The sequence below is a fragment of the Euprymna scolopes genome, chromosome 1, assembly GCF_053919585.1.
Source record: "Euprymna scolopes isolate OS-2025 chromosome 1, ASM5391958v1, whole genome shotgun sequence".
Classification (NCBI taxonomy): Eukaryota; Metazoa; Mollusca; class Cephalopoda; order Sepiida; family Sepiolidae; genus Euprymna; species Euprymna scolopes.
The window spans coordinates 130672145-130683754 of record NC_136482.1 but is presented as its reverse complement, the minus strand read 5'-3'; positions in this window follow the sequence as shown (position 1 = coordinate 130683754).

Genomic DNA, 11610 nt, shown 5'->3' with positions numbered 1-11610 from the left:
TATAATTTTGTTTGTCTATACTTCACAATAACTCTTGGGTGTGCCCCAGGGGCTCTCTTAGGACTAATAAAAACACTCCATTTTTGGGACTCTTTTACCATATTTGTCCAAAATTTTCTGTGTATGTCTATTTAGCAGTTTTCCGTCGTGCTGAACTCAAATTTAAATATGTTATGGCCTTGGAGGCTTTTGGGGCTAAATGGGGGGGGGGGGCAATGATGGGCTTAGTCATTTCTTTTTTTTGCATGGTGCAAAGCTCAAATTTACATATGTTGGCTGCAGCGTTTGTTCATTTTCACCAGAATTTGATGTCCCCTGGGGACTTTTGGGGCTAAATGGTGGGGTGGGGTGGGAATGCTGAACTTAGTCATTTTTTTTATGGCTTGTTCACTGTGCACTCATGGGGAACCATGTATGCTTCACTTGTTTTATTTTATTTTATTTTTTTTTTTAAAGAACACCTGATTAGAGACTGGACTGATTCTGTGAAATTACCAGTTTTACAATCAGAAGTTTTATTCGTTTAAAACATTTTCAAAATCTTGTATGTTACATGCTTCCTGAATGAAATCTATTTACAAAGAAAATCTTAATATTTATGCGTCGCTGCATTTGGTCAATAAAATTAAACTTTTGATGTAGACACCAATTTTCTTGGAAAGAGAGAAAAAAATTGTTTTCAAAGTATGTGTATGTATATACAGGGAGACCAAAAAAAACGGGCCCCAACTCTAATTAGGCCCCATTTTTTAGTGTTTTGTCCAAATGAAATGAAACTTTGGTCATAACTAGTTTATTATATTCAAAACATCACATCAAAACACTATGGTCTTTGGCCTTTTTTTTCTCCGTTCTACAGCATATATTCTAGATATACTTTCTATGTTTTTTGCTTTTTTTGGGTGAGGGTTACCCTGTATATATATATATATATATATATATATATATATGGGAAAATATTTCACTTTTTATTTATACCAATCCTTTAATTTATGAAGCTCAATATAACTGCAGAGCATATACAAATAAATGGCAAAAGTCTCCAAATTTCAAGATGTTTTCGATCTTACGTTTTTTTTTTTGTTTTTTTCTTTTTTTTTCTTTAAGTATATTGAAATACTGAAATTGGTACTAGTGCACTTATTGATCTGAAATAATAATGTTATTATTTAGAAAGACCTTCTTAACATGGGGAAGGGGTGTTTTGTACCTATGCTGTACTTTCACCTAACAATTTAATAAAAGCAGATATCATAAAACTTAAATAAAACTTGAAAATACTATTTAAAAATAAAAACAGTGCAGATCAATATGTGCACTAGCACCAAAATGTTCTTGACAGCACATTTCATAGCGCAGAATCATTTATGTAATTATGCCAATTTTTTTTTTTTTTATTATTCCACCTTTAAATCCTCAGAAGAAAAGAAACTCATTAACTTTAAAAGAAAATAAAGGAATATGAAAATGATTACAAAATTTGAAAATCGGAAGAGAAGTTGTAATTGTCACTTCACTTCCGATTTTTGGATTTTGTAATCAAGCCTATATTCCTTTATTTTCTTTTAAAGTGGAGGAGTTCCTTTTCTTCTGATGAATTAAAGATGGAATAAATTTTTAAAATCTACATAATTGCATGAATGATTCTGTGCTATGAAACAGGTACTGTCAAGAATTGAACATTTCAACATACTTTAAAAATAAATAAACAGTAAGATTGACAACATCTTGAAATTGGAATACAAACTTTTGTCATTCATATATATATATATTATTAAATATTATGTGCATAACCCTTGGACATGCATTTTTCTAGCTTCCAGCTGTCATCAGCATGGATTATAGCAAGGATTGAACTTATGAAACCAGCAATGAGCTACAATGGTTCACTACTTGAATGCACGGTTTTTTATCGCTTTTAAATTTAAGATTTGTTATTTACGGCTTTGAAACACTTATGTAATTTCGCTATGTATGAATAACAAAAATAGCTTATAGCTTTTTAAAAAAAATTAAAATAAATGTTTTGAAGCTGTTAATATCACTAAAAACAACAACAAATCTTATATACACACATATTTCCAATAAATATTAATATTTTATGCCTACAGTCACTAGTGTTTGATGATTACGCAATCAGCATTGCAGGAAGTGATAATTACTGCTGGTCAGGATATTTGAACACGATCAGGAAAGCCAATCTTAGCTTTGCAGGCTAGCATTTTTCCTCTCAACCACTAGCAATTAACCTTTAAATGGAAGTGAATTTAAATACTTCAAAGCCATATAAGCTGGTTGTGGTGATCAACAGCCTTGAGAGAATTCCATAAATGGAAAGCTCGAACTGATGCATGTATTGATCTAGTTTCTTTTTTCTTAAAGACTGCAAACTTTAAATTAAAATGAATTACAGAAATTTTTTTTATTTTATACAAATATGTGGTTCATTCCAATTATTAATTGTTAGCATTTACAACTGATAGTTGATAAATTTGCAATTAAAGGAAATATTTGTTCAATTTAAAGGCCATCACCTCTAAAGAAAAAAACGGTACTAGTGCACTAATTGATCCGTGCTGAAATAATGTTATTATGTAGAAACCTATTCTTGACAGGGGGAGGGGAGGATGTTTTGTACCTATTCTGTACTTAAACCCTACAATTTAATAAAAACAGATATAACATTTTAAACTTGAAAATGCCATCTAAAAAATCAATAAGTGCACTAGGACCGAAAAAAAAAAAAAACATCATACATACATACATACATATATATATATATATATATATATATATATATATATATATATGTTTCTGGCTGTTGATAAGTAATTTTGTTTTATGTGTTTATAATCATTTAATAGTACTATTTTTTTTTTATCTGAACCAGTAACAAAATCATAGATTTTTTTGTGCTATAGAAGGTATTTTTATGAAAATTTCTGAAACCTATGTAAACAAAAACATTATGGAATGTTTACATGATAAATTTTGTCTTTAGAGTTTATGGTACTTATGCAAAATAAGGACCATGCTGAAATAATATTGTTATTTAGAAACTCATTCTTAACATAGGGATGGTATTTTGTAACTATTCTGTACTTTTATCTAACAGTTTAATAAACAAGAGATATCATAAAAATTGAATTTAACTTGAAACTCCTATCTAAAAAAAAATAATAGAATAACAATAACAAAGACTTTCGCTGACGAGGACTACTATTGACCATAATCAGTCATACAGTCCTTTTGAAATTTTCATCTCTATTTTTCTCGTTATATACTGAATATTTGTTAATGAAACCTATATGAAATATGTTCCTTATTAAATTTTAAAGATTTTCTATTCTGAAAGAAGTTTAAAAAGATTTAATCTAAAAAAGTTATTTTAAAGTTTTTGTTAAAAAAAATTCAGATTTTCTCATTATTCAGACCTGTATTACAAAGAGGGGGTTGCAAAAATGAGTTGTGGTGTGAGGAGAAATACAAACTGAAATAGAGAGAAGGAGAGTTTTAAAATATAATCTTAAAAAGATAAGATACAAGTTAGAAAAGAATTTCACCCAAAGCATGAAAATTGTTAAACAAAATGTTTTTACTATAGGCTTTAAAAATAAAGGCACAAGATTCAATTTGAAATTTATCTTCAAAGTGCACTTTTATCAATTTTACAAAGTAAGGTATAAAAATTTAATTTAAATTGAATTAAAAAATTACCTTGAGTTTATTTTATGTAATGTACATTCTGTTGCACTTTTAAAAAAAATCATTGAAAATTTTATATCTATATCATTAATTGCTAGATGAAAGATAATATTTTAAATTGCAACAGAATGTACATTACATAAAATAAACTCAAGGTAATTTTTTTATTCAATTTAAATTAAATTTTTACACCTTACTCTGTAAAATTTATAAAAGTGCACTTTAAATAAATTTCAAATTGAATCTTGTACCTTTATTTTTAAAGCCTATAGTAAAAACATTTTGTTTAACAATTTTCATGCCTTGGATGAAATGTTTTTCTAACTTGTATAATAGCACAGCTCTTTATATGCTAATTTGCATAATTAGTCTTTAAACAGTTTATAATAAATTTATATTTGTGGTTATTCATTTGGAATTTGATTGTTTATATATATATATATATATATATATATATATATATATATGCAATTTTGTTGCTATGATTTCATAGAAAAAGGATAAATTACTAAAAAAACCATGTTCATTCATTTTCACGGAAAGTGCACAAAAATTAATTCTTCATAACTTAATTTGCATATCTATATCTTTTAAACAAGTTCAGTTTTAATCTTACACTACTCTATATGTACAATAGTTTTGTCAATAATTTAATTCTTATCAAGTCAAATAATTTAAAAACAAGGGATGGATTACTAAAACATGTTCCAACTTCTAAATTAGACTATACATACGTACACTCATTGGGGAAATTTATTTGACTTGTTTATTTGTAATTCGTACTCACCTCTTCCCACAACAATCGACAAGAAAAACGAGTTTTAGAGGAACACTTATTTTTAAAGCGTAGGTTTTCCTAGAAAAACACATTTTTAATTTTTGAAAGTTTTACATTTTCTGTGAAAAATGAATATAACTTTTTATAACTAGTGAATTAAATGGATTATTTGCAGAGTGTAATTAAAACTATATACTAATTTGCTAAATTTATTGTTTAATGTTTACATTATTAAAAGCTAAACTTACTTTTCACTATTCTAATTGACAAATAAAGACTAAAGTTGAGTAACTTCCTTCCACTGAGCTGTCAAAATTATAAAAGAAAAAAAAATCATATTTTGGTATCATTAAAAATTAGATTCTACATTTTTACATGATTATATGTTTAAAAAAAATCTTGGCAGAAAGTAAAGAAATTTAGAATTTAATGCATGATAATGAGCCATTTGCGGGCCATTCCAGCATTTTAAGTCAGTTAATCAAATTTATTTTTGCTGTGAGAAATAAATTCACTGCGTTTTTTTTTTGGGGGGGGACTCTTTACTTGTGGTTATATTACCTTAGTTATTAATAAAAAAATAACTAACTGTCCTAAAAGGTTGAATCGCCTGGTAATTGAAATATGAAACTGATCTCCTATTCTAAATTAAAAATAATTGTTTTTTTTTTTTTTTTGTTTTTTTCTTTCCATCAACATTTTCTGGGTGTTCATACGTAATTGCCTAAAAAGAAATGTTGAACCTCATTAGAGGGGAGGAGTAGATGAGGATGTTAAACTACAAACTTATTTACATTGTTTTAACACTCTGATATTTTTAAAACTGTTCCTACATTCTTTTTAGAAAATCGCCTTTATCTCTCTCCATATATATATATATTTTTAAGCTCTTGATTTGTTTAGTAGTGCTTAACTTTTTCCATGAGAAATAACTTGACTAATTAAATATTATATATTTTAAGACATAAATAGAAATCTTAAAAGTTTGTTGCTAAAATTACTGCTTTCAATATATTCCCAATTTGCCATTATTTCTGAAATGGAATTCACTGAATAAAAACATTGGGCTTTTTTCCAATAGCCAATAAAACAAATATACAATAAATGTTAACAAAGTCAAGATAAGTTACTCTTCTACCTACCTAGGTTGTTTTGTGTGTTTTAACTTATTTTAAAACGTTTTTTTTTTTAATTCAATACACAACTAATGTCAACTCTCTTAAGTCATAATGAAAAAATTGGCTGACATTAACCGGTTATGTGGAGTCTCGATGATTGTTAAAAAACTCGCAAATTACACAAAAATACTGATAATACAAATAAACAGTTCAGTTGGTGATGGTTATTAGCTGTGAGTTAGTTTTATTTTCGATTTTGAGTGATTATAGAGACTCCATGCGACTGCCTAATATCAGCCATTTTTTTTTTCTCGTTTTAACTTTCCTTTGCTAACATATTGTTGAATATTTGTTTTTGTTTTTCACCTTTTTTGTTTTTGTTGGCTTTTGTTAGAAATGCCCAAAACATTTTTTTTTAATTATAATCCCCATTTTTTGATTAATTTCTGTTTGTAGATGGGTAGACTTTTGCTAGTACACACACACACACACATATATATATATATATATATATATATATATTATACAAATCTGTAAAATTGTCCGGTGAACAGAGTAAATAAACTGTTACTCTTTTTTTTTTTTTCTATATTTAAAAAAAAAAATTGGGGGAAGGGGTTCTTGTCACATTATTACCACTACTATTCCCAGAATATTTGGTCAGTGTGTTTTTTTCAACAAAATTCCTTATTTTCTAAATAGTTCAACTTTTAATGTATGTTCTCCAGTAACCATGCACTCTTAGATTAAATTAGTTTTTATAAGAGGAAATTTATATAAGACAAAACAATGCAGAATTAAAATGGATAGATACAAATGTAAACAAATTAAGTGGAATAAGCTATGTAGATTCATCTTTTTATTAATATATATGTATTTTTTTTTATTTATTTATTTATTTTTTTTTTTTTAATATTTTATACTTATGTTATGATCTTGCTTGTGCCAGCATGGTCAGATGTATGATATTTCAGTAAAATTTTCCTTCCTCACTTATGTATTTGACTTTAGTTCAAGCGTACATATGTTATTGTAAATATAAGTTGTTTCATAGAAATTGAAAAAGGTCTGAAATTAGTTTTATTTCATTTTAAAAGTTATCATTCTTTCAACTTGATGTAGAGTTTTCACCAACACGAATTAGGATCTTCATTTTTAGTTTAATACACAGAATTCCACAGCACCCCAAGGAAATATAAAACACAAGTATAAAATATAAGGGAAAAAATACATTTATTGTATTAATAACGCTGAATTTGCATATATACCTTATATCTTTATTTGTTTTAGTTTGTGTTTATCCTTTTCAATTCTGCATTGTTTTGCCTTATATATATTTTCTTTCTATGCACATTAGATGATGCTTCAAACAAACTACATTAATCTCTTACATTAGATTTTATTTTAAAATTTCACAACGTAGTTGCATCATAATGTAAGTTTGTCTAGTAAAGTTATGGCAGTTAACTATGTTTAACATTCAGGCATCAAGACATTGAGAATGCTACTGCTATTGAGCAGTAACAACATTAAAATAGTGACTGTTTTGTGCTGCCATATTTTTTAAGTATTTAAAATATACTATATAAAGAAAATCCATGAAATTTCAAAAGAAAGTGTCAAATTTATGAAAAATAAAAACTGGCAATGGTGCATTATAGTTAACAAAAACAAATTTAAAAATAATTTTAGCCCCCCCCCCTCCCAAATACACTTAACTATTGATTTGCATAGCTTTTCAATGTTGACCATTTTAGTGTTTGTTTTTTCAGATTTTGTATCCTAGAAGACTTGTAAAAGGAAAACAAATTCAAGATGGCATGATGATGTGAGGTTGAAATCTTCATTACAGTGCAAAGAAGAACATAAAAAATAGTTTCAGTACGTTTTAAAACATATAAATCGAGAAAATAAAATTTTCGGCAGACTAGTAACAGTATTTTGTTAAATTTTCGATTTTTCAGTTATCATACATTAGAACTTCACATCAAATAAAATATGCCATCATCTTGAATCTATTCTTACAAGCTTCCACAGCAGTGATACAAAATCTATTTATTTCAAGTACCATTAATTCAATTCTTTTAATAGCAATCACATAGTCATGAATAATTAAATCCTTCAACTTACTTTTTACTTAAATATATAAGGAATAATATTTGGTTGATTGATACCAGATATATGCTAATTTCAAATGGATATACTTTTCATGCAATGACCATTTTGTTTTTTTTTTTGTTTTTTTTTCCTTTAGCAATGAGAGGAAATATTTTAAAAATATTTTATTGAATATGAAATAATTGAAAATGAAAATACAAAAATAAACTGACTGGAGTTGAAAAGGAGGATTATTTGTTCTATCTAACCTTTGTGTTAAGGATTAAAGTGTAGTATCTTTTTCTTATGCATTAATCCCGAGCTCATATGGCAGGGTCAGCAGTGATGGATTTTTGTTTCCATTTGGTTTCAGAGATCTTTGTGATGTTTGTTCATTGTCGGCCTATTCCTTGCTTATTTTCTGGCAAGTTTTGCAACAGTATCGTTATGACCCCCAGAACATATTCAAGCCATCTGAGTCACAATTTCCTCATCTTGCTAACAATTGGTGTAATACTGTAGCACCCTCGGATATCCTCATTGTAGACATGATTGAGCAGTGTAATGAAATTTGGAGTATGCAGCAAAAAAATGTTGTTTTCCATAACGGCAAATCTTCACTCGACTTTCCTTGTTGTCTGTAAGTACTTGGAGCTGTATAAAGCAACAGGTCTCAACAAACCAGTAGATCTTCAAACTTTAGATGGTCGCTAATCTGGCGGTCACAGGACTCCAGTGGTGGTGCAGCATTGATGTGTGCAGCAACTTCTCTGTGAATAATGCCCTCATCACTGAGTGACAAAGATATTTGAAGGTGTGTGTTCATGAAAGATCCTCTATCTCAACTTGGTTGATTAAAGTGTATCCTTTGTAGAAATTCATGACTAGAGGAAATTTTATACCATTCTGTGCACCTTTTAGTAGGAAAACTGATGTCCCCCTCCCCCATATTAAGCTAATGTTGTATCTGAATTTGTCCTTTATGGGGAGACTATAAATAAGGATAAATAAAATGTATGTCTTTAAATTCTTTTTAATACTGATGACTTCTTGTTCAAAGTCATTAAATAAATTTAATCAAATTTTAACTGATAAAATATTTTCACAAGATCCAATATTTTAAAATAATTTTCATTAGAATTTTTTTTAAAATACAGTTAAAGTTACATTGAATTGGAGTTTTTAATTTAATTTTGTTAAAATAAAAAAATTACTTGTGTATATGCACTAAGATTCTGAAAATTGGTAACTACCAGAATAGCCATTTCCAAAATTGGGCTACCTAAATGTTTTTTAAGGCAGATATTTTCCCGAAAAGTAGCTTCTCTTGGAAATTTCTTAAATTCTTATCTATTGAAAGGTTGAAATGATCAAATCATTTGAGAAATGATCATTGAAGCCAACTCTTATTTAAAATAAGCGATTCATACTTTAGTTAAATTACAAATCCGTCAATCTATAATTTATTGACACACTAGTAAAAAAAGTAAAAAAAAATTGTCTAAAATTTTAAGCAGATTATTTTGGAGAATAAATAACTATCCAAAAGGGGCTAAAAGTGAAATGTGAAGCATTTATGGTTCTAATGAGCAGCACTATTAATGGAGTGAAACTTACCCCTCCATTACAACTGCTTTTATTTTTAGTTGATAAACACAACCAAATTTTATTAATTTTTCGGAATCAAATTTAAAAACGTAAATTTCAATGCAAATGTTTTAATTTCGATATGACCATATTAATTTTTAAAATTTGTCAATAAAATGTGCTAAAGAAATGCAAAATGGATTATAATGATCAGTATATGATCTTTTTCTTTTGTGAATACATGATGAAAAAAAATATTTCAATGTTATCAATTTCTTAGATTAGTTCATGGTTTACAATCTAAATAAACCTAATACAGATGAAAACATCAATCCTAACCCTAAAATGCTAATAATAACATGGATAAAAATACTGGCCTTAACTTAAAAAAAAACGTTGTTCATTAACTCTAACACTAATCGTATATCAGGGGTGGTAATCACTAATCTTGTCTGAAAGATTTTAATTTCTAAATAAACTATTTACACAATTTATTTTTTTGTTCTGTTTTTATTTTTGTTGTTCCTATATATCTTTTCAAATTTTTGAAACAAGAAAAAAAATTATTTTTATGCAGTTTTGTTATTTAGTGTGCAAGTATCATTTCAAGGTTTAGTAGATACATTTTTTTAATTATTTTCTTTATTTTTACTTTTTTTTTTTTTTTTGCAAGATTTTCAAAAAATTATTGGGGACAAGTTTATAAATGACTATCATTTTGACACAGTCATTCTTTAGTATTCTGATTTCCACAAAAATTCAAAAGTTACTAATGACAGAATGAACCGAAAGCTTCATATTTACAGCTGATACAGTTGCAAACAAATGTCTGTTATTGTGTATAATACTCTCGCAACAAAATAACATGGACACTTGAGGTGTTCCATGTTCTTTGACAGGCAAAAATCAAGATGACATCACCTAGGTTTAATGATCAAAAATGTTGGAATGTAAAATGGTTAAGACAAAGGGAAAAGAACTAAAAAAATTTAGTGAGATATATAAAAATATTAAAAGAAATTCTTTTAACTTACTTTTCATTTCATTGTAATTATTCTACAAGCTAAGGTAACCTCCATCTTGCTTTTTGTCAAGAACAGCCAAGTGTTTGTTTTTGTTGGTCCGTCGACAAAAGGAGGGTGGACTTGTAAATTCACCCTTGTCCGTTCGTCTGTTTACACTTTTTTCAATAAGTACGCCTTGAAATTTTTTGAAATTTTGCACAAACATTAAACATGATATGAGTAAAAAAGTAACAATGGATTATCCGGGAAAACTTTGGTTGCCCCCCTAGAGGGTGCCTTTCAGGTTAAAATGGCTAACATTGACACTTTTGTGCGGCTTATTAAAATAAAAATTGATGCCTTAGATTTTTATAAAACTTTCTGAAAAGTTGTAACTAACTAATTTCTATATAATTTTGTTTGTCTATACTTCACGATAACTCTTGGGGGTGCCCCAGGGGCTCTTTTAGGGCTAATAAAAACACTCCATTTTTGGGATTATTTCACCATATTTGTCCAAAATTTGTGTATGTCTATTTATTAGCAGTTTTGCATCGTGCTGAACTCAAATTTAAATAAGTCTTGGAGACTTTTGGGGCTAAATGGGGGGGGGCAAATGATAGACTTAGTCATTTCTTTTTTTTTTTGTATGGTGCAGAACTCAAATTTACATATGTTAAGGCCTGAAACTGCAGCGTTTGTTTATTTTCACCAGGATTTGACGTCCCCTGGGGACTTTTGGAGCTAAATGAAGAGTGGGGGGGGGGTGCTGAGCTTAGTCATTTTTTTTTTTTGCCTTGTTCACTGTTCAGGGGGACCATCATGCTTCACTTGTTTGTTGTACTACATTTACCCTAGGTGGGTTGAACCGACTTCTTCCAGAGGAGGAAATGTCAAGGGAATATTAAATTCACAGCTGGTCTCCAGTTAATTTAAAAAGTTTTGTTTTATTTCCTATTTCATACAGAACATTGAATTGATTTTAACTCCTACAGCATATCATAATCTCAAAAACGAATACAATTTTTGAACTACTGCAAATAGTCTTTCCGTTAAAATTACACAGGGTGCAAACTAAGATTAACCATAAAGTTCGTTTTCATCATATATTCTGGAGGAATCGTAAAAATCCTATTAAGTGTTACTTAAGATTACTTAAGATAAGCAGTCACTCCTTTGCTTTGAAAGTTAAACAAATTTGAGAATCTGTCTGTAAGTCATTCAGGATTTTGATTGGCTTAGAGATAATGAAATCACTTCAGTATAACATCAATCCACAGAAAGAAAATAGTCACTGCTATAAGATAATACATAATACATC